The sequence below is a fragment of the Poecilia latipinna genome, unplaced genomic scaffold (genome assembly GCF_001443285.1).
Source record: "Poecilia latipinna isolate Pla-1442-1.1 unplaced genomic scaffold, P_latipinna-1.0 Scaffold551, whole genome shotgun sequence".
Classification (NCBI taxonomy): Eukaryota; Metazoa; Chordata; class Actinopteri; order Cyprinodontiformes; family Poeciliidae; genus Poecilia; species Poecilia latipinna.
The window spans coordinates 13047-34637 of NW_015113167.1; the positions used below are offsets into that span (position 1 = coordinate 13047).

At 36.6% G+C, this 21591-nt stretch overlaps 2 non-coding genes across 2 annotated transcripts; both read right to left on the reverse strand.

Annotated features, from left to right (window-relative positions):
- Positions 1 to 1001: 1001 nt before the first annotated feature.
- On the reverse strand, positions 1002 to 1073 carry trnaq-cug (transfer RNA glutamine (anticodon CUG)). Its single transcript has one exon. It is a non-coding gene; the product is annotated as a tRNA-Gln (tRNA).
- Positions 1074 to 1211: 138 nt separating this feature from the next.
- Positions 1212 to 1284, reverse strand: trnav-aac (transfer RNA valine (anticodon AAC)). Its single transcript has one exon. It is a non-coding gene; the product is annotated as a tRNA-Val (tRNA).
- Positions 1285 to 21591: the final 20307 nt, after the last annotated feature.

The window sequence follows — 21591 nt, forward strand, 5'->3', positions numbered from 1 at the left end:
AAAGTGCTAGGAAGTATACTGAAAATGCTAATAACGCCAAAGTCATGGGTTCAAACCCCATACTGGCCAGTTGAAATACAAATTGTTTCAGATAATTGACTTCATAGTAGCAAGAGTATTTATGTTAAACCATTTCATATGTTGATTTCGAAAAACATAGCAATATGAGCATTTTTATCAAATCTAAATTGTGGTAAAATCATGTAAGTTCTTCTTAAATCCATGGAAACTCAACAGTTTGTAAGGTAGGATAGCTCAGCAGGTCAGAGCATGGTGCTGGTAACACTGAGGTCATGGGTTCAATCCCCATACTGGTCAATTCATATCTAAGGTCTTTCAGACAATCAACATTTCAAAATACAAAAAGGGTGAACAATAAAATCAACACTTCAAAATAAAAAGACAATCAACACTGAAAAATGGTTCAAAAATAAAATCCATACTTCAAAATAAATAATGGTTCAAAAATAAAATCAAGAATTCAAAATAAATAATGGCTCTTAGATACAATCAACACTTTAAATAAAAATAAAGTGCTAGGAAGTATACCTTTATGCAAGTTGACATTGAAAAACATTAGAATATGAGCACTTTTGTTAAGATCATCTACGTTTTTAGCAAATCGATGAAAATTCATCAATCTGAAAGGTCGGTTTGCTCAGCTGGTCAGAGCGTGTTGCTAATAATGCCAAGATCATGGGTTCAAACCCCATACTGGCCAGTTGAAATATAGTGTTTGAAACAATCAAGACTGCAAAGTAACAAAAGGATTTAATTTAAACCATTTTACATTTTGATTCAAAAAACATTAGAATACGAGCACTTTTCTCAAATTGTGGTTTATTGTGGTGAGATCATGCACTTTTTTCTGAAATCCATGAAAACTCAGTAACTTGGTGAACAAACTGTCAGACTTATATTTGCGCCTAATTTCACATTACAGTCCATAAACTAAGCCTGGGATCAAAAAATGTATAGAAGATATCAGGAACAGAGACAAATGGTTCTACTGAGACTTGAACTCAGATCACTGGATTCAGAGTCCAGAGTGCTAACCATTACACCATAGAACCACCAAGTGGCATTTTGAGTAAAGTAGCCTCGATTTCAAAGATGCCTGCAGTGAATTCGATTGGCAAATGAACAATCACGAAAAAACAAGACTCTTGTTGTCTCACAAACACCCTGTGAGAAGCATAACGTACAAAATCTGTTTCTGTCTGGTTTCCAACCAGAGACCTTTTGCGTGTTAAGCAAACATGATAACCACTACACTACAGAAACTGAACACTTCTTCTGTTTCAGTTTTAGATTCCAAATTTGAAGATTTCAGATGCATCAAGATTCTAGTGAGGCTTTCACTCAGATACCTGGATTCAGAGTACAGACCACTGCGCCATAGAATTCTTGCTGACCTTTAACCCCATCGATGAGAAGACAGTATCGTGTATGGCCGGTTAGCTCAGCTGGTCAGAGCGTGGTGCTAATAACGCCAAGGTCATGGGTTTGAATCCCGTACTTTCTCTGACAAGCACTTGTGGGATGACATTAATTTAGAGGAAGATATTGACTCACCAGGTCATCTGGTGAACATCATTTCTCGCACCATAGCAAAAATGTCGAAGTTTGTAACCTTTTTACATAGCAGCTTGCAATGTAAAGATAAGTTTGAGGCTGCATTTGGCACCAATAAAAGTGTTCCAGCTGTAAATACAACTCGTTGGAACAGTACATTTAAACAAGTACCTGCCCTTACAACTCTAGAACACAAATCACTCAGTGAAATGTTCAACAAAGACTATGATGATGTGTGTTCAGTGCGTGGGAGTGGAACCAGCTAAAGGAGCTATGTGTAGTCCTTTTTCCATTTGCTGAAGCAACAGAGCTGCGCAGAACCCTCAAGCTCCCAGGCCTCTGGTAGAGGACCCGAGCTCAGAGGATGAAAGCTCCCAGGCCTCTGGTAGAGGACCCGAGCTCAGAGGATGAAAGAGACCACCTGCAGAGGGGGAGAAGGGAATTTTTATATATATATATATATATATATATATATATATATATATATATATATTTTTACATATTTAAGTCATTATGTTGTGACAGTATGTTATGAGACCGACAAGCTGTGAAAATATTGAGCTCTTATGCCTTTTCTCCATGTTCCCAGTGCTAACTAGAGAAGTAGACTGCTTGGTCAAAAACAAACCATCTGATCCAGCAACAGAACTGACAAAAGTCAGTCAGGTTTTTGTGCACGTATTTCAGTGGGGTTTGTATTTCTGCAGATGGCAGTAGTAGCTCAGGGAGGAAGTGAAGGAGATCAATCTTTTTTTTTTCAACAAATTAACTGTCTCATAGCATATTGTCACAACTTGGTGACAGATATAGATTTATTTAATAAAAGTTATATAATGTAGCTTTAATCTGTATATGAGAGAGAAACAAGAGAAATGATTGGCATTTTTTCAGTTTTACACATTTGCACATTGCTTTGAAATAGCACCTTTAAAAACAACATAAATGTATGTACTGTTCATGAAAGGCAGAGAAAATACTATTTTGATCAACTTTAATTAATTGTTTGAAATTCTGTGATTGCTACACAGAAGTACTAAATAAAGATGTTTATGTTTATTCCAGTTCTGTGTGTTAAATATCTAGGTGTTTTTATGTGAATGTGGGTCTTTTAGATCAATTTTAGTGATTTTGATCATGTTTCACATTTTATTGTCACATACTGGTGCTGGTCTTGGTCTCGACTTCCCTCGGTCTTGGTCTTGACTTGGTCTCGGACCCTAAAAGTCTTGGTCTTGTCTCGGTCTAGGCTCATAAGCTCACTGGGAGCTGATGAAGAAAATGGTGTCTGGTTAACTCTCTTTTCTACAAGGAGATCTCTGAGATAGACCCAGAATATGCTGAGAAGAACAACATATCTCACTTCTAATCTGGTAATAACAGGTTCGATGTGTCATTCTGGTCACATCCCAGAATGACCTGGAGAGAGTCACCACAGAGCGAAGTCTGAAATTCCCTTTATTTCCATTACTCCATTTTGGATATACAGAGGACAATAAATGGGTAGATTGTGTAGAAGAAAGTAAAACAATCACAATCAAACTTGTGCATCCAGTTCCTGTTTTTAAAGCCATTGAGGTATTCTGTATTCATTCCACCCTGGAAACACAGCAGCTTTGATAAATCCTTTGAAAACCACAGTTTTTATGGCATTTATGCCCACAATGGTGCATATGTGAAATGTATCTGTCATCTTGCTATCTATCCAATTTGTGCAAAAACTTACCAGCATTAAGAGAGAGATGATGAAATCATACCGATGTCTTTTCTAGGACGCCTGCAGTTATTTGAGACGGACGTTACAAAACTTGACTCTGCACAACAACATGACTTCAGACATAAAATGTGTGCTTGGATGACCTGCCTGTGGCTTTTCAGATGATGATGAGGGAGATCAGACAAGAACAACATCATGTTTATGTTCAGCAAGAATGGCCCCAGATTTCTCTTTTAAAAGAGCATCAGGTAGTTTCTGCTCTTCTCGGTTCTTCCAAAATGCATCTGAACGATGGATGATGTAAATCATTAGTCAACAGGCTTCCAAACAGACTGCACTTTTCATATAAGACAAATATTCTACATGGATTTCAAAGTTTCAAATTTAGTAGAATTTGGAAATATGAACTATTTTCTAACTAATAAATGAAATCCTTCTGTGTGAGAGCTGCCTTCGCATTTTTAATGCCACTGTGACTCTGATATTGCAGCAATATATGATTTACTAATCACTTAATCTATGAATTACATTTTTTTCACCAACCTTATGAAACCTCATGAAACTAAAAGTGAAACTTGACCGCAAGCTTGTTTTATTATGAAAGTTTGTAGTCTTTATGTGGCTACTTATGGAACATCTGGAAAATGTAATTCTCAGATATTAAATCGACCTTTAAATATATGATAAATATAACACATGATGCTGATATGACAGCTAAAGTAACGTACCTGATGACTCAACAAAACACGGTGAACTCCACACCCTTGATCCCAATTCACAAGCAGTCTGGAACAGGAGCACATCAGAACTAACTCATGAGATGGATGGTATGAAAGTTGATTTTCAATAAAATCAGAAACAGTGTGACAGATGTTAGAAACTGGAAAATAAACCAAAAAGTGATAACTCTGCCACTAACATCTCACATGTGCTCTGTTGTTTCCTAAACACACGGCTCTCTTTCACGTTTTCTATCATCTTTTGTTAGAGCTAACATGGAAAAGAAAATGGTCCCTGTGAACTCAGAGGAGGAATATGAGGACCAGCAATGATCTCTGGATCCATTCATCTGTCCAGGGCTATAGAGGAGAAAAGCATTACCTTTCTCTGCTCTTTCAAAGTGAAATAAGATAAAATAAAATGAATGTAGGGAGGAGAAAACAAAGAACCTTGGCTCAGTCTTATAAATTTCATAGCCTGCTGGTTTTGATGATTGTTATTGCCACAAAAAAGAGTAATGAATGAAAACAAATGAGACTTTCTGGGTTTTTATTGTAAGACTGTAATAGTAGAGGTGGATATTCTCACTTTGACTCCAACAATCATTCTCTTGGTCATTTTTCTTTCCTGTGTTCTCCAGTCCCAAGGCATGCTGAAGTCAACTCAGAAAAGGAGAAATACTCAACAAGCTCAAAAAAATTAAAAAAGCAAAAAATAAAAATAAATAAAAATTCAACTAAGCAGTCAATGCAGCTAAAACAACAGATTTATTTGCAGAGGATTTGCAGTCATCAGTCACCATGGGAGACCAAATTAAAAATTTACAAGGAATCCCTTTACACTCCCCATAAAGATGAGCAGGTCAAAATCTACGGTACCACTTTATTTGAAGGGGGGTGAATAAGACTGACATGACACTGTCATAAACATGTCATAACACCTGTCATGAACATGAATAAGCCTTCATGAATATTTATGACTGTTGTCATGAAGCGTCATTCGGTAAATTATGACACTTTTAATACAAAGTTGACATTATTCAAAATGTCTTTGTTATGACAACTTGACATTAACCAAGAAATCATTACTGATTAAACTTTACCTTTAATAACATAAAGTTACCAAATTTTTAAAGTGCAATCAGTAATACTTTTATAACAAATTTATATCAGTAATGATTTCTTGGTTAATGTCAAGTTGTCATAAAGACATTTTGAATAATGTCAACTTTGTATTAAAAGTGTCATAATTTACCGAATGACTCTTTATGACAACAGTCATAACTATTCATGAAGGCTTATTCATGTTCATGACAGGTGTTTATGACATGTTTATGAAAGTGTCATGTCAGTCTTATTCAACCCCCTTCAAATAAAGTGTTACCAAATCGACTATTAACTATTAACTACTAACTAGACCACTATGTTTGGTGTTCTAACATTTTAAATATAATGTGACTGTAATTGTGTAGAACTGGGCCCATATTTTCCAATATTCTTCCCAGAGAGCTTCTTATCTTGGCTTACAAATTAAACCTTAAGCTAAATCTTAAGCATAATTCAGCTGAGAGCGACTGAGCCAGGAGTCGACAGAAATGACGGATGGTTGAACCAGTTGCTAGGTGTGACGCTGTCTTCAAAATGAAGTAAAACAAACCAACCATCTGTAGTCTCATTAAACAAACACAAGCCTTCATTTTGTTGCTTATTTGTTTGTATTTACTAAATGAGATCATACATTAATTCACACTCATAACATCAAGCTCTCAGGTTTGACTCATTTCTGTCCAACTCTTTTTGGGGACTAGATGTTTTCCCACATACATACATAGCCTGGCATATATTCATGGTTTCTTCTACACTTCCATGATAATTACATAATTTATACAGACCTTATGAATAAGCATGAATGGTTGCCTGTTTAATATCCCTTTGTAATCAGCTGCCAGTGTTTATTTTGCCTTTTTGCTGCTGCTAAAGGCTCCAGAAAATAAATGAAAGTGTTCAGTGATAAATTTTGCTGCTGTAATTAAAAACAAAGGAAAACAGATGGTTTGATGACATAAAATGAGAAATGTTTGAAAGTTTAAAGGCGTTATCTTCAAAGATCACCAATTATATATGAAGACTTTGTCATAAATATGACACTTTTCATAACATTCAGAGGATTTATGGCAGGAAAACAAGAAATCACTTCAGTCCACATTACACTGGAGGGTAAAGAAATATTCTTTTTATAAACATCTAGCCTAGTTTTTACTCCACTGGTTTCTCGTTTATTTAAAATACTTCAACAGCGCAGGTTTCTGGAGGTGAAACGTTTCAGGTGCTTCAACACGAACATCTGAGCAAGATGCTGCTAACAACTATTACCCATTTGATACAACCCATTTAAATTGCAGTGAGTGTGTTACACTGTGTTTTCTGTCACAGTGTAACACACACACTCACTGTTGTCAGTAGAAACAAGTGTTTATTTTTATAAAGAACAACCAACCCAGGGAAGCTTTATAGTTCAGGGTGTAAAAGGCCAAAGCAACGACCAAAGAGCCCCGTCTGACTGAAATAAAACACAAAAGGAACAATGACTGAGCTCCTTATGTATCCACAAAACAGGAGAGAAAGGACTGAAAGAGAAAAACCTCTACCACCTTCCACTGTGAACAAAACCACCTTCCTTTTAGATGTTCACTTACATTTACTCACACACAAATACTCAGCTCTGCTGCACAAGTGTTCAACAAATAGATGAGTTCACTGCAAATCAAAGCTGGGAGAAAGAGGCCTGTCACTTTGAGATGGAGCTCTTTACACTGATAATCTGCAACATCAGGCAGGGCTGAAACAACAGGGGAGGAAGAGGAGAGCCCCTAGAGGTCAGGGGCGGTAACACCACTGAAATGTAAGGAGCAACATTCCTGCATTGTGGATCAAATGAAGCATAAAAAAAGCAGCCATCCAAGAATTTACTTGAACAAAAAAGTATTTGGTAAAAAGTCTACTTAAGGACTGAGTAACTGATCAAATTATCAATCATTTAATATTTAAAAGTTACATAGTCAGATGGGCCAACATGTAAAGTTAAGTGGACATTGTGGTATGTCAAGGCTGGAAATGACAATAAATAATACAAGTAAAATAAAAAAAAAAAAAACATACAAAGGAAAAAAAAAATCCAAATCCGTTTCTTTTAATAAAATCTTACAGAACTTTAATAAAAGCTGCAGGTGTCTGTCTGGTGAATTTTTGGTTAAAACATGTTTGTTTTGTTTGGCTAAAAGTAAACTTAGTTAAATGTAAGTTGTCTTCCTTTTTCAAGAGTCCATTTGTTCTTTAATTACAAGTTTACATCCCTGCTGTCAGAATTTTTAATTGCTTTTCTGAGGCTGGGAAGTTAAAAAAGAAATATAAAGATGATCTTCAGGATAAATATAATGGGTGGGACCTGTGAAGCAGAAGCCCTGAAGGTTTGAAACTTTTAACTAAACCATGTTGAACAGCATCAACTCAACAGTATCAGGGATGAAACTGCTGCAACATCTGTACAGCACAACAGCAAATTGGATTTCAGCAAAACCAGAACACAGTGGGTGAATTCAGCTGCTGCTGCCCAAAGCTAAACACAAAGCTTTTAGAGGAAACTCGGCTTTATTGCCATCACTAAAGGGAACTTTATCACTGCTTTATAAAAATGATTTCATCATTCCTGTTACATGAAGTTGGCAAGGCAACAGAATTAGAAAAAAAATGGATTGTTTGTTTCAAGCAAAAAATCAAATAAGCAAAATTTGTACCAAAACTAAGCAAATGGACAAAGATTTCAGTGTCTTAAGCTGCAAACTCCTGTCACCAAAATGCATTTAATTCTGTTGGATATTTTAGGCTTATTTGTGAATTGGTTATGCTGTTTTGTAGTAATGTGAGCAGCAGCCGTGGTGATGAGATGGAAAACACCAACATCAGTCCAAGGAGTTACAAAGTTAATCCAAGAGAAAATCATCCAGGATGTCACAAGAAGAACCCAGAACCCAGTGCTTAAATCTACTTTAATTTTTGTCATTCTTTTAAGGATTCAGATGTAACTTCCAGCCCATTGAATCCTGCATGAAAACTGAACTCTTAACATCTGTGTTGACCGATCAGCTGAACACGCCGTTATGCTTCTCTTACAGCACAGTCTGTCCTGGCAGTCAGACACAGTGGAGGAAACTAATGGAGACACACGAGTGACTGGAAAAAACAGAAAAACTTTTCAATTGTATGAGCCTGAAGTTTTTTGTATAAACCAGAGTAATCCTCTGAGGCCTTCCTCATCTCTGGACCTTTCAGGAACCGCAGTACATATCGACTGTGCAGTAGCTTTGCAGTTTGATAGCCAATTTGCCGGCGCCTCCCTCATGAGCTGACAGCACTGAAGGTGCCCCAAGTGCCAATTTACAAGTACTTGGAAACGAACACCTACTGAGAAAGAAGAGGGTGAGAAAAAGATAAAAGGCAGAGAGAAAGTTCAGGTTGATCAGCCCACCTTTCCTGGGAAAGCTCCCAGCTGGGTAAAACCGCCCCGAAGTGAGGAACGGACAGGAACAGAAGCTTCTGTGCCTCCCTGTTTATCTGCCTCATCATGTTGCGAAGAAAATAGATTTACAACTTTGACACTTAATGTGAAGTGCAAAAAATAAGGACAGCCTAAAAGAAAAAGCTGACATGTTGTCAAGTATTTTCCTTTTTTTTATTTTTCCAAAATGCAGTAGTAATTAAAATCTTACTGTAAAAAGTTTATCAAATTAAATGAAAAAGCTGTGTAGTGTGAAGGCAACGTCAGAATCAGACACCCGGTAATGATTCTGCTTTCCCTGCTTCTTATTTTCTGTTTGATGTTTAAATTTCTTGCCTGTTTAAAGTCACATTACAAAATCTCAATAAGAAGAAGTGACCTTTGACCTTTGACTCAGCTCCAGACTGTGAAGTTTTTTCTTTCTATGCAGTGTTTGGTGGATTTGTTGGGTTTTTTCTTCAATCTGGTCTCACATGTTCATCAGGCAGCTGCTGCTGTGCAGATTCAATTTAACGGATTCTGTGATGGTAAACAGGCTGAAAAAATGTTGATTTCAACAAATCTAAAATGTTTTATTTTAGTAGAAGAATACTTTGGATCTTTTAATAATTCCTGTCTCACCCAAACACCATGATCTCCAGTCAGCACAGAGGAAATCACTCCTGTCCTTTTTCATGACTGTTGGTAGAAAACCTAAAATATTACTTTTATTGTGAAAACTTCACTCACTGCCTTAAAGTACATGGTGACCAAACGGGGGTGAAATTGGTTTTACAATTGTATTTTTTCCCTCTTTTCAGTTCAAATGACAGTTTTCAGTTTCTTCTGGGACATTCAGAGAACTTCCTGGGTTTTCAGTGACAAGAAGAATAAAACTTTTCCTCAAATAAATTAGGTTGTCTAACTGTTTTGGTGGAGTTGTGGATGAGATGCCTTCCTGTTGGTTCTGCAGTATGCCATATATTACTAAAGGAAGAGTTTCTTTATCCTGCTCTGTAAATGTGTCAATATTTTTTTTTATTTTATAAAACCTATTGATAGTAAAGAGAAGAAAAATCCAAAAGAGCCAAAAACAGAAAAAAAACTGAATCAGAAAAACTGAATGTTGTGACAGGAGAAATGTTTTTTTTTTTTAAATGCTGAAAAGAATGACGCCAAGCAAACTTAAAATAAAAAAACAAAAACAAAACAAATCCACTAAAATTTGAACAACACAAAGAAGTGCAGTCTGAGGTAAAAGAAATAGCTACCCAGATGAGTCTTTATGTTTGATGGCCTCTCTGGTTTGTGGCAGATATAACGGTGGAGTGGAGACAAATGTTTTCAGGAAAACTGAACGGACCGTAAACACAGGAGTCAAACTAAGTTATAAAACATGCTGCATTCAGAAGTGCTGAGTCCTTCATGGTGTTCCAACGTTTGTATTTCTCAAAGGTTTTTCAAAAAAACAAACCTGATGTAGTTCAGTTAGCCAACGGTTGACATAAACAAACCAAAACACCAACATATACACAGGAAACTGGAATACACTGTTCATAATCACCTTTAAAATGGCATTAAACATGTTTTTCAGTAAACCCACATTTCTGTGTTTGACAATCTAAGAAGTTATTTTCATTGGTTTAAGCAGAAAACCAAACAGATTTTGAACTATTTCAAGTTTACAGCATTAAATTCAGTTTAATTATCTGAGGAACTTTTAAAGAGCGTTCTGGGAGCTTGTTGTGTGTTAGGAGTTGTAATGACTAATAAGTTTTTGTAAAATGTTGGGAGAATGAACTTTCTGTATGTTTGTGTATGTGGTGAAGCATTAGAGTATGGAAGAAGTAATGAATTATTTACAGACATAATCATATTGGATTCTGTCTCCCCATCAAAGCATTTCTGTGTTAATTGGTGTTTTCATTTGATACATAAACAAAAGCAACAGCGGATTATTAAAGCAGTTGTGTGCAGCAGCCAGAGGCAGAGTTCTGTTGGGGAACATTCATTTATTTGTCTGGAGTTCCTCACATGATTCAGAAACTCTGGAGAGACGTCAGTTTGTTTTCCCGCTTTCACCCTGATTATCTCCTCCAAATTATAAACATTTATTCTTGTCTTTGCATCAAAAGTGCTAAGTAAGAACTTTGTTTCTGCTTTCTAATTACCTGTACACTGTGGAAGATGCATTTTTTTAATGACTTCAGTTTTTACATCACAAAAATATCTGAATTTTCATATTCGTTTAGTTTTTCCATTTGTTCTTTGAGGCATCATTAGAAGAAGACAACAATAATAACAATAATAAACGGTTGTCATTGTCCAAAATTGCCCCATAAAAGCAGCAGATCTCTGTGTTAGCCTCTAGCCAACATGAGGAAAACAACAGAACAGCTGCAGAGAGAAACAGAGTTTATGGAGCCGATGTGTGCAGGAGGAATTAGAACAAAATTGCAGCTGGTTTATTGAATGCCTTCCCGTTAGTTTCAGATTATATTTTAAGATGGATTAAACCTCACCTCACAGATGGACTGCATGACCACAATAAGCAACAAAAAACTAGAAAACATTGTAAAACAGAAACAAACTCTAAAGGAGAAGAGCTGAACACTTCATGAAACAACTAAATCAGCTGCACTGAACAGAATTTAAAAGCTTTGGTACGTTAAAGTTTGTTACTGATGTCTGAAAATATGTTTTGTTTTCTTTTTGCCTTTATGGTACAATAAAGCAAATTCAATTAGTTTATAGTGTTGCATCACAGTAAGTGGATGTTGTTCTGGTCTGTTCTTCTCCAGGTTCTCTAAAGATCTTATAATAATACATTTTATACTTTAACTAATTTTAAAAATCAAACTCATATACTTGGCATTTACAGTTTATTTGTTTAAGTAAATGTGTCAGTAAAAATGGTTTCAGCAGATGGACAGTGTTTAAAGAATCACACAGAAAAACACAAAGTTAGTTGCTTAATTAGACTTTAAAAGAAAGATTAGTTTCTTGAAACCAAAGTAGAACATGAGTCATTAAACGTGACATTTACACAGAACTGCGCTTCGGCAATTAGGACTAAAGCTATGATTGAACCTGCATGCAAATTAGACCAACATGTATGTTTCTATGCAAGGAAAGATGGATTATTATTTACCATGACAGGTAATGGTAGATATACCCTTCTACTTGAAGATAACAGATAATGTGACTGTTTTCTTTTTCTTCCTTTTGTTCCAGCACCGTTCAGCTTCCCGTTAAACAAGGAAAGAAAAACACTGGAGACCAAAGTCGTCGTATTTCTGATCAATGTTTGGAAAAAGTGAGTTTTGAAGGAAGAGTCTGGGATATGTCTGTTTATTTCAAAGCTGAGCTTAAGATTGATTTGTGCTGTACGATCACAGTCAGACTCACCATTTTCGAGCTCCGTTTGTGCTGCAGGGCCAAATAAGGCAAACTGGTGCTGATGTGATTTATCAAAAGGCAGGAAAGGAAAATGGAAAAGGTTTTTCCTATAAAGGGCTAAACAGGATGAATTGCATCCAGGGATCATAATAAAGAGTTCAGAGCAGCTGACGACTAAATAATAGCAGACGTTAGTGATTATGTTCCTTATGTGACAATTATGCCTCAATAATATCCTTTATGGCTAAATGACACTATTAAGCTTAAAAACAGGGAATATATTTAAAACTTTCTAGTTTTTGTTAGGCTTGTTGCAAAGTCACAGAAATGATTGTAATGAATAGTAATTGTTGTTTTGAGGCCATTGTTTAACTATAATAGAATATTAATAATGCAAGTTTGCTCTCTCAAAAACCAATAAATACTTAACACTGAAACTGGAAGATATCTTAAATATGAATATAAAAAAACATCCAAAAACAATAAATAAAACTGAAATAAAATCCCACACAATCAAAACCACAAATAAAATAGATTATGAAGTCTCTGTAAATAAATAACAATCACCAAAATGGAAATTTATTGAGCTTCTACTAATTTATTATGCAAATAATTGGTTTATTGTTTATTGCAGCAGGAATAGTTTCTGTTTGTAGGTATGGAGTAAAAACAGACTTCTACCAAAAATATAGAAAATACTGGACTGAAAACCTAAAGACACCATACACTGTTCATTTATCAAGACTCTTATTTGGTTTATTGATGAGTAGATAAAAAAAACAACTAATTCAGAACATAATTATTTAGTATTTTTAACAGAATAAAAAGCTCCAGAGTGAACAGTAAGAAGACAGGAAGACATGCAGCCAAAGACGAGGAACTGAACCCGCCGAGGTTTATAGTCTCTGCTCATGGTGTGTGTGTGTGTGTGTGTGTGTGCTGTTCGAACTGAGCCACCCAGCATTCCCACACTTTGCTTTGTTCTTGATGAAATTCCTGTTATTTTTCCAGGTTGGATCATGCTGAGTTTCTCCCTCTGAGTCTTGTTAAAGGATTTAATGGAACAACCATTAGGCCACACTTAATCATAACGGTTTCTCTCCCAATCTGTCATTTACATTTTAATTTGATATTTAATATGATTTAGACTTGTCTACTTAACAATATCGTCCAGTACACCTGCCAGTGAGGTCTCTTTTTTGACGCGCTTATTTTTAATGATTCTGGATCTGTTTTAATCTCCAGATTTTAATATGTTCTTGATCTCCGTTAATTTTTTGGTGTTTCCCTCGGCCCCGTCTCTTGGGCCGGCTCATTGAAAATGAATGAGATTTATGAGATCCATTTCTGATTGGCCTGTTTGCCCTGGCTCTGGTGGACGGATCACTGGGAGGAATTAGTTTGTGCACAAACCCGGCTGCAGTGCAGCTGCATATTTCATCATGAAAAGAATCTGGGAAATGAAAAGTGCTTATACTTTGTGTGGACATATATCAACACTAACTGCCTGCAAACAACAGTGATTTGATTTCAGCATGTTGCTGTTTAAGATGTTAATTTTGCTCTGTTCTAAATTTGAAGAGATGGATTTACCAGATCACATTCAGATGTTTGTGTTAAATATTCCCTACTGTGTTCATGAAATGCAGAAAGAAATTCAGTTTATGAAGCATCGCTTTCATAATATCCTGTTAGAACAAACCCATCAGAAGCTAATCTTAACTCATTAAGATTAAAAAGAAAATTGTTTGGATCAGCATGAAGTGGGCTTAAATTCAGTCAGTTAAATTTTTGTCTCAGTGCCACAATAATTCAAACTTCCAATTATGCAGATGCACGCAGTTGGAGGTTAGCAAATGATCGCTACACATTGGTAATTTGTGCTCAAAGTTTCCATCAGGTCTGTGACTCATCGGTTATGTTTGAACACAGATGTCACATGAGACGAATACAGAAATATGATTATATAATGATGCAGGTTTCATGCAGCCAGTGACTGGCAGGAGTCTGCAGACCGACCTCCAACTGGCTGCTCTGCAGGAAGAGCTGCAAACTAAACAAAATTAGTTATTGTTTTTCAGCAAATCTGCATCCTGGTTTCAGTCACCACAAAACAGCAGATATATGTCACAGTCGTCTTCTCTTTCTTCTGTTTCCCACATGGACGGCTGAGTGTTTAGCTAAATTAGCCCATCATCATTAGCCGTGTTGCCAGGCAACTGGAGAGATGAAGCTAATCATCCTGACATGCCGGGGTGACGGAGATGCCACAGAGGTGGAGGGAGGAAACCGGGATGACCAGGAGGCCGTCGTTCTTCTGCCAGGTCAAACTGACGCTGATCAGCAGAGGAGGCACACGGTCACCTGCCTTCAAGGTCGTTTCAAACTTTTCTGTTTCAAAAATCTGAGTCAAATTCAGTCATTTCCAGGATGGAAAAACTTTTTTTTTTTTATGTATTTCCTTTTTGTTACAGGAATCAATTTGCATACTTTGAAAAGAAATTTTCTGCACCTTGTTGAAAATAAAGAAATTATATAAATTAAATTATTTTTCAAAAAGTAACTGCATGTATTTGAAATGCTTAAAAAGCCATTTCTCCTGGAAGGTTCTGTGTTTCTCTGACCTGTCTACCATTGTAACTATTGTAATTTTTACTTATGTCACTTTTATCTCATTATTTGAAAAAAAAATGTAAAAAAGTCTTTGAAAGGCTTTTCTACTTTGGTTGCTGTCAAAATATTCCACATTCTTAACTTTTATTTTTCTTTGAGAAGATTCAAAGTAAAACATTTATGAAATGTAGTTTTACCAAAGACATGCATCCATCTTTTAAGAAATGCCACATAGTTTCATCCTCTCAGCTGTGGAGCATTTCATGAGTGGGAGACAGTTTCATTACGACGGTCGCCTTTCAACTGTCATAATGGCAACACTTTTAAGAAAAGGCCAAGCCTGCAGTTCTTTCATCACAGGCTGCCAGTTGAGCTTTTTTAATGGAAAAGTCAGAGAAAAATCAAAACTGGAAGCTGGAAATGAAGAGATTAGGTCTTACTTTAAATTTTTACTTTAAAAAAAAACAAGAAGTTTCTCAAGGAACTTTTTCTACTCAGCCTGATTGACGTCTAGTAAATGTAACTTTCCAAATGAACATTTTCAAGTCTTCTGCATGTACAAAGTTGTGTTTCTTTCCAAGCACTTATCTAAAAAACACCTGGGGATGAAAAACACTAATAAAAGTGATTAAGTCTTAAAACAAACCTTCATCCCAGACTCTTTCAGCACCAACACCTCAGAGAAACTCAGAGAAAATGGTTGTGCACCTTCTCCAGATCCACAAAACCACCATGAGTTTCCCAAGGCAGTTACTTGGTGTCTTACCTGTCAAATGTTTCTTCAAAGTGAGTTTAGTGAAATGGAAAGTAATTACAAGAAAGAGAAAAAAACACTTTTAACCAGTCAGATTGGAGGCTGTGATAAAGCAGATGGGCTGATTGTTTTTTTTTTTTTTGCTTTCTCGACCACCTGTTTCCAGATCCCCCTGCTAACTTTAATACTTCTGAAGCCAATTTCCATAATCCTCTGAGATAAAATGGTGAAACGAGGGATCTGACTGACTGACTCCACAAGCAGCCTCACCACTCACTCAAACAACCAGCAGCTTTTTTAGTTTCAGTTGTTTCCTTTCTGTCAGAGGATTACAGTCTAACTGACTGTTGGCTTTTTTTCTCTGCAAACTCATTTTGACAAATATGATCCAACAATAACTGCTTTACGGCGCCTCACTTAAAACATGTGAAGTATCCCATTAACTCAACAGTCAGTTTCCTGTTCAGTGAGAAAAGCAGAAAGTTCCTGGTTAATGTTAGAACCTCAGTAACCAGAAGGAGGAACAAACAGAGGAGAACAGATGGACCCGCTTCCACCCAATTAAAGAACAGAAATGCAGAGCAATAAAACTGTAATAAGGCCTTTTATTAAAAAATACATTCACAAATAAAACAGGATTATAAAAGCAGAAACGGGAAAACAGGAAACAGCTTTAACTTTAACGCCAAGAGGCGAAACAATGTTCTTACTTTGTTAAAGAAGAAACTGTTTCAAAAGAAGCATTTAGAAATGACAGGCAGGAAGCTGAAAAGGATTTCTGTCAGTTTGCTTTTTGTTGTGAATGAAAGACATTGAGAGAAGCGTGTTTGATTATGAGGCGGAATATTTTTTATTCTCACACGTTTCATGTGCACCAATTAATAATGGACATTAATTTAAGACGACTAACAAATTGAGTCTGTTTCTTGTTTTGTTCCTTATTATGAAAGAAAAGGACAAATTGTTTTGCTCCATCAGGATTTTAAGAACAGGCAGCGGCTACAGAGACATAGTTTAACTTCTGATTAAAATGAATTAAATCAGTTTTATCTGCATGCTTTAAAACCAGCAGAAAAATTACATTTCATTTAACCAAAATTACAAATGGTAAATGATGGCATCCCAGGACAAAAAGGGTAAAAACCAGAACCCTGATAACTAAAATATTGAGCCTGCTGTTCAATGAAACACCAATAAACCTGCAGTCTGGGAAGGAATCGCTCTGCTGGGAACATCTGAACATCGATGATGGAGTTTGGTTATTATCAGCTTTATGTGAGAGGGAGAAGCTTAAATCCTATCATGGATTTAAAAATAGAAGAAATATGAGTTCTCATTCCAAGTCGTATTGCTCTCACTGCACTGCATCAAATAAACTGAATGTTTTTAACTCAATTTATTTGAAGTTCTTGATAGTAAAAGTCCAGCCATGAGGTAACAACTACATGGTCTAATTTAGAAAGCAACTCTCTAGTTTCATTATAAATGTAGTCATTTTCTGTTGACACTTTGCCAGTGTGCCGATGTTACTGAACAGAAGCGTGAAGTCTCAAGTCTTATTTGTGCAAAGCTTTCAGATTATTATGATCTATTTTCAGTTATATTTGGAGACTTGGCAACAAAAGCTTGATGTGTGTTTGTTTAGCAACGGGATCCGCTGTGGCGTGTGTGTAAGAGTGTCGCTGTGAGTCAACGATCAGAGGACGGTCGATTATTCTGTCCTCTCAGGCTTTTAGAAGCCACTTCCTTCTAGATTTACAGGTTGTGGATGAATTTGAACATGTTCTGCTTTATTTAAAGCAGCACATCGAAGCTGAGAGAGTTTCTTGGCTTCAGTCCTGCAGAGCGTGATTCATCAGTTTCAGAACATTTATGTTCCCTGGAAGTCTTAATGTGCGCTCGCGGGTTAGCGACAGCGTTTTACTGGCAGCCAGCAGGATGTGTCTTTAGAGCTTTAACAATATTATATTAGGAAAACTCTCCTTCCCTTACTGTAAAATGGAATCAGTTGAAAATATTGTTTTGTATCATTGAAATTAAACTGTCTCCTGCCGCAGATATTTCAGAGGTTTAAATGAGATTAATGTGGAGTTGGGCATTACTTTGGTTTTACAGCTAATCAAAAGGCCTGCCCTTTTGTTTCCCGTCTCAGTTATCAAATCATGACTGCAGCAAACAGAGAGATGGGTTACGGTTTTGATGTAATGCTGCGGCGCTATAGTGAGCCGTAAACAGACGGAGAAACTGCTGACAACTGTAACCTCTAAATGATCCTCTGACAGGAGACAGAAACTGACCTGCTCTAATGTTTTACTTTAGGTAAGACTTTGGGTTTTGTGTTTACATGGGAATCAAACATCTAAATGGGTTTTATACAAGCGGAAACACGGCCCATTCTAATGCAAATCAAAATACTCAAAGCAAAATGAATAACTTTCTCCCTCCTCAAAGAGTGAGAGAAAATGATTATATTAAAAAATTAGATGTGCCCATTTCAATCAAACATTTATATTAAACTAGTTTTATTGTTTATTTAGAGTCTCTGGGGACTGATTACCAACAGGAACTAAATTCAATTCAGAAAACTTTACTGACCCTAAATGGAAACTAAATAAGTAAATAACGGGATGTTTGGACTATGTTCTAAACCTCTTTAGTGTTTTTCTTTAGAAACAGCATTCTGAAGTTACCAAGTGGTTCTGCTTTGATCACCTGATTATTGGTCGAGTCTTGATCGGTTTAGTTATTTTTGGATCATCTGAATGGTAGTGTTGTGTTTTCTTTCACATCGTTCTGGTTTTGGTTTCCATTTTAAAACATTTTATTTCATTTTAAACTGAAAAGCCTTCATTTTTTTCTTTCTTATATGAGCACAGGTTTAAAAGAGTAGCTGAAAAAATAAACATCACTGCCTCTTTGTTCTTTATATTCATTTATTGCTGTTGTGAAATAATTAATTCATGTTGCAAGGCAAGAACTGTCCACTTTGAGATGATAGTTTCATGTTATAGTGAGACCTAAACTAAATGCATGCACTGCAGAATAAACCCAGTCTATCACTTATTCTGCAGAGAGAGCAGAAACAATGCGGCGGTCCCAATAGAGAGCTATAACCAATTTTCCTTGCATGTTAAAAATTGATTGCTCTTTGTTTGTTGTTGGTATTGAACTGACCTCTTCAAAGATAAGGCAATTGTATTCTTACCTTGTTCACACTTGGACCCAAACAGACGGGATCCATCTGTCACATGACCGGCCATCCATCAGCGGCGGCTGACAGGCTTTCCAGGCTAATGCTAATTCCTCCCAGTGGTTAAACAGCCAACACACTTTGAAAGAGCACTTTTACTTCTGAAGAGCATTTAGAGTCTAGGAAGCAGAAATGTTCAACAGCTGCTCTTCAAATGTTTGTACACAACATTAAATTATGACAAAGTGTTGAATTTTACAGGTTTTCAATTGATTATCACACCATGTAGAATCATTATAGTATAATAACTCACATCCAGTGTTTTCTTTATCCATGTACTTTTTTAAACCCACAGGCTTGCAGCTAACAAAGCTCCCTTCGAGTTTCTGTGGGACTTTTACAGTCGACTCTCACCATCTGTTTGCAGAGTTCTTCATAGAGCATCTCTAAGATATTGAACAGAAAACAGATTGGAAGCTGAATTACATAAACTGTAGTTGATACACAAAAGGCTGCAGTTTTCATAGCTGTCCGTTCAGAAGTGGCATTTATTTTCCTTGGTAGTGATTGGATTAAGCTGTATTTGGTGGTTAAATATCACTGCATATAAACTCTGGGTGTGAAAAGCAAACCGACTCCATGTTTGAACTTTTCTTTTCTGAGGTGGGATGGCTAAAACAAACAACTTCAGTATTTTTTAAAAAGAAGAAGAATTGGTGCATGTATCTGAGTTAAGGGTGGATTTTCTTTTGTTGGCACATAAAGACAAACATCCCTAACAAGTTGAAGAGACGTGAGCCTCAGGCAGGAGTTCATCTGGGTATCTGACCATTATTCTTTGAACACAGTTCATTTGAATGTTTAGGTTGTTTAGACTTAAAAGCTGGGGCTACTCCAGCTGCTAAATGTTAGTCCACTTCCTCCGTTCCAAAACCATTTTTTATTTGTCGCTGTGAAAACGCAGTCCTATTTATACAATGACTTCCTTATAATTATTACATCCAGTGCATTGAGTTACACTGAACCATTTCAGCAGTGAAATGGATCAGGACTCTGTGGAGAGAAGAGGCAGGTTGGAATGTGAAGAGAATAACTCAGTCTGTCTAACCTGCAGCTCTGCAGCAGCAGAGAGGAAGCTGCAGCTGCAGGGACATCAGAGACACCAAACATATTTTCCTTTGTGAGCAACACAGACACTGAAATACCTCACAGAAATCCAAACTCCACCAGCATGGGCAAACACAGATGTCAGAATACTTATCAGAGATGGAGGGCGAGGTTTGGAGATATCAGGAAAAATGCACAGAAGAAACGGAAATATAATCATGTAGATAAGTTTGTTCCCATGATAAGTTGTTAAAGAACATGACAAGCCTTCTTCAGAAGCAGGTTAGCATCAAGCTTTTGGAAAGAATCATGGAAATGTAGAACTTTAAAATACAGTCTGTGCCAGGAAGCCAACCATTACCAAGGAGCTCCACAGATTGAGCCGGCCAGAATGATAACAGAAGCTTGTTGATGGCTTCAGAGAGCCCATGCTTTCTCTGCTACATGAAATATCAATGACTATTTGGGGGCATATTTACAACTTCCTGCTTGCATAATTCAGACTCTGTTTGGATTAACTAAGAACAGAATAAATATTAATTTTTTTCAGAACATTGCACTAAATCATTTCTATGCGTCTTCACTTCATCTCCTCGTTTTCCTGCAGCTCTTCTCCAGCCTCACTTCTCCTTCCACAGCAGTTTGTGAAACTTTCAGTGACGAGCCTTAATCATCTTCTGAAACATAAATGATTCGGCTTGATTTGATTGAGCCGCGATGCTTCAGAGGGAACAACACTGCTTATTAAAGATGCAGTCGACATGAAAAAATGCCATAATGTATTGAGTCACCGGTGCTTGAAAGACTCAGCTCTGTTTTTACATGTCTCTGCACATTTCTGAGATAATGTTATCGATGAAAACATGATTTAGAACTATTCCCTGACGGTTTTCTTGTAATTACTTTGATTAATTTAACTGGAAAAACAACTAAAGTCACACAGATGTGATGAATGAATATCTACTGTTAGAAAAACTGAGTTGTGATTCTCCAGCAGTGCAGGTGTGCATCTATATATAGTCCAGTGTTCGTCATCCAGAGTGACTTTGCTCTGGGCAGGTTTGGACTTGGAAAGCTCCCAGTTGTCCTCCATCGATCCATCGATCAGTGTGTCACTGCATCGTTGTATGGGCCGGATCGCTCGGCACGAAGGTGATCCGATCGATTCTGACCACGTCTGGCACTTTGAAGTGATCATTAACCCAATTTGTGGGTAGATTTCCTGCTGCCTACGAGGAAATATCACAGCTTTTTAGTCCCATTCATTCCTGTCTTCCAGAAAAATTCTTCACTTTGGACTTCATTCATTCATCTGTCTTCCTTTACATATCAAATGTGGGGTGGCAGGGTTAACAGATTCACAGGGGAAACCCAGACATCCTCACTATCTGCGTCTCCACTGACCATATAATTGTGCAATTTGAAAATAAATTGATGGAAACACAGCAATTTAGAATTTTTGAAAAAAAAAATGCTTTATTTAGCAAAAATGCAATGGGAACAGTTTTCTCACATCACACTAGTGACAGGAACAACAACAGGATGTTACCACTGGTGCAAACCATGAAGAAGAAGACAGGAAGTAGTTGGAGGATGATGGCTTATTATGACTTATAATGTGAACAAACACATTCACATGTGATTTAACTGAAACACAGCAATTGCAAAATTGTGTTTTTTGTGTGAACTTGGAAAAAAGGCAAAACAGAGAAAATGGCCTTGTTTTCAGTTTGGGTTTTTCTAAACTTTCAAAGATTCAGACAGACCTTCCAGCTATTTATATGTTAACCCACTAAAAAACAAACAAAAAACAAGAAGAGGAACAAACAAGAAAATGGCTTTTTTTTTTGCCAAAAATATAATTGCACACCTTAGAATGATTTTCTTTTTTTCTCACAAAAAGAAAACAGGCTTTTTTCCAGTAGGCTGAAACTAAAAAACTGCCGATGTGTGTCTGTGCCTGGTGAATTTTTGTTTGTTTGTCCT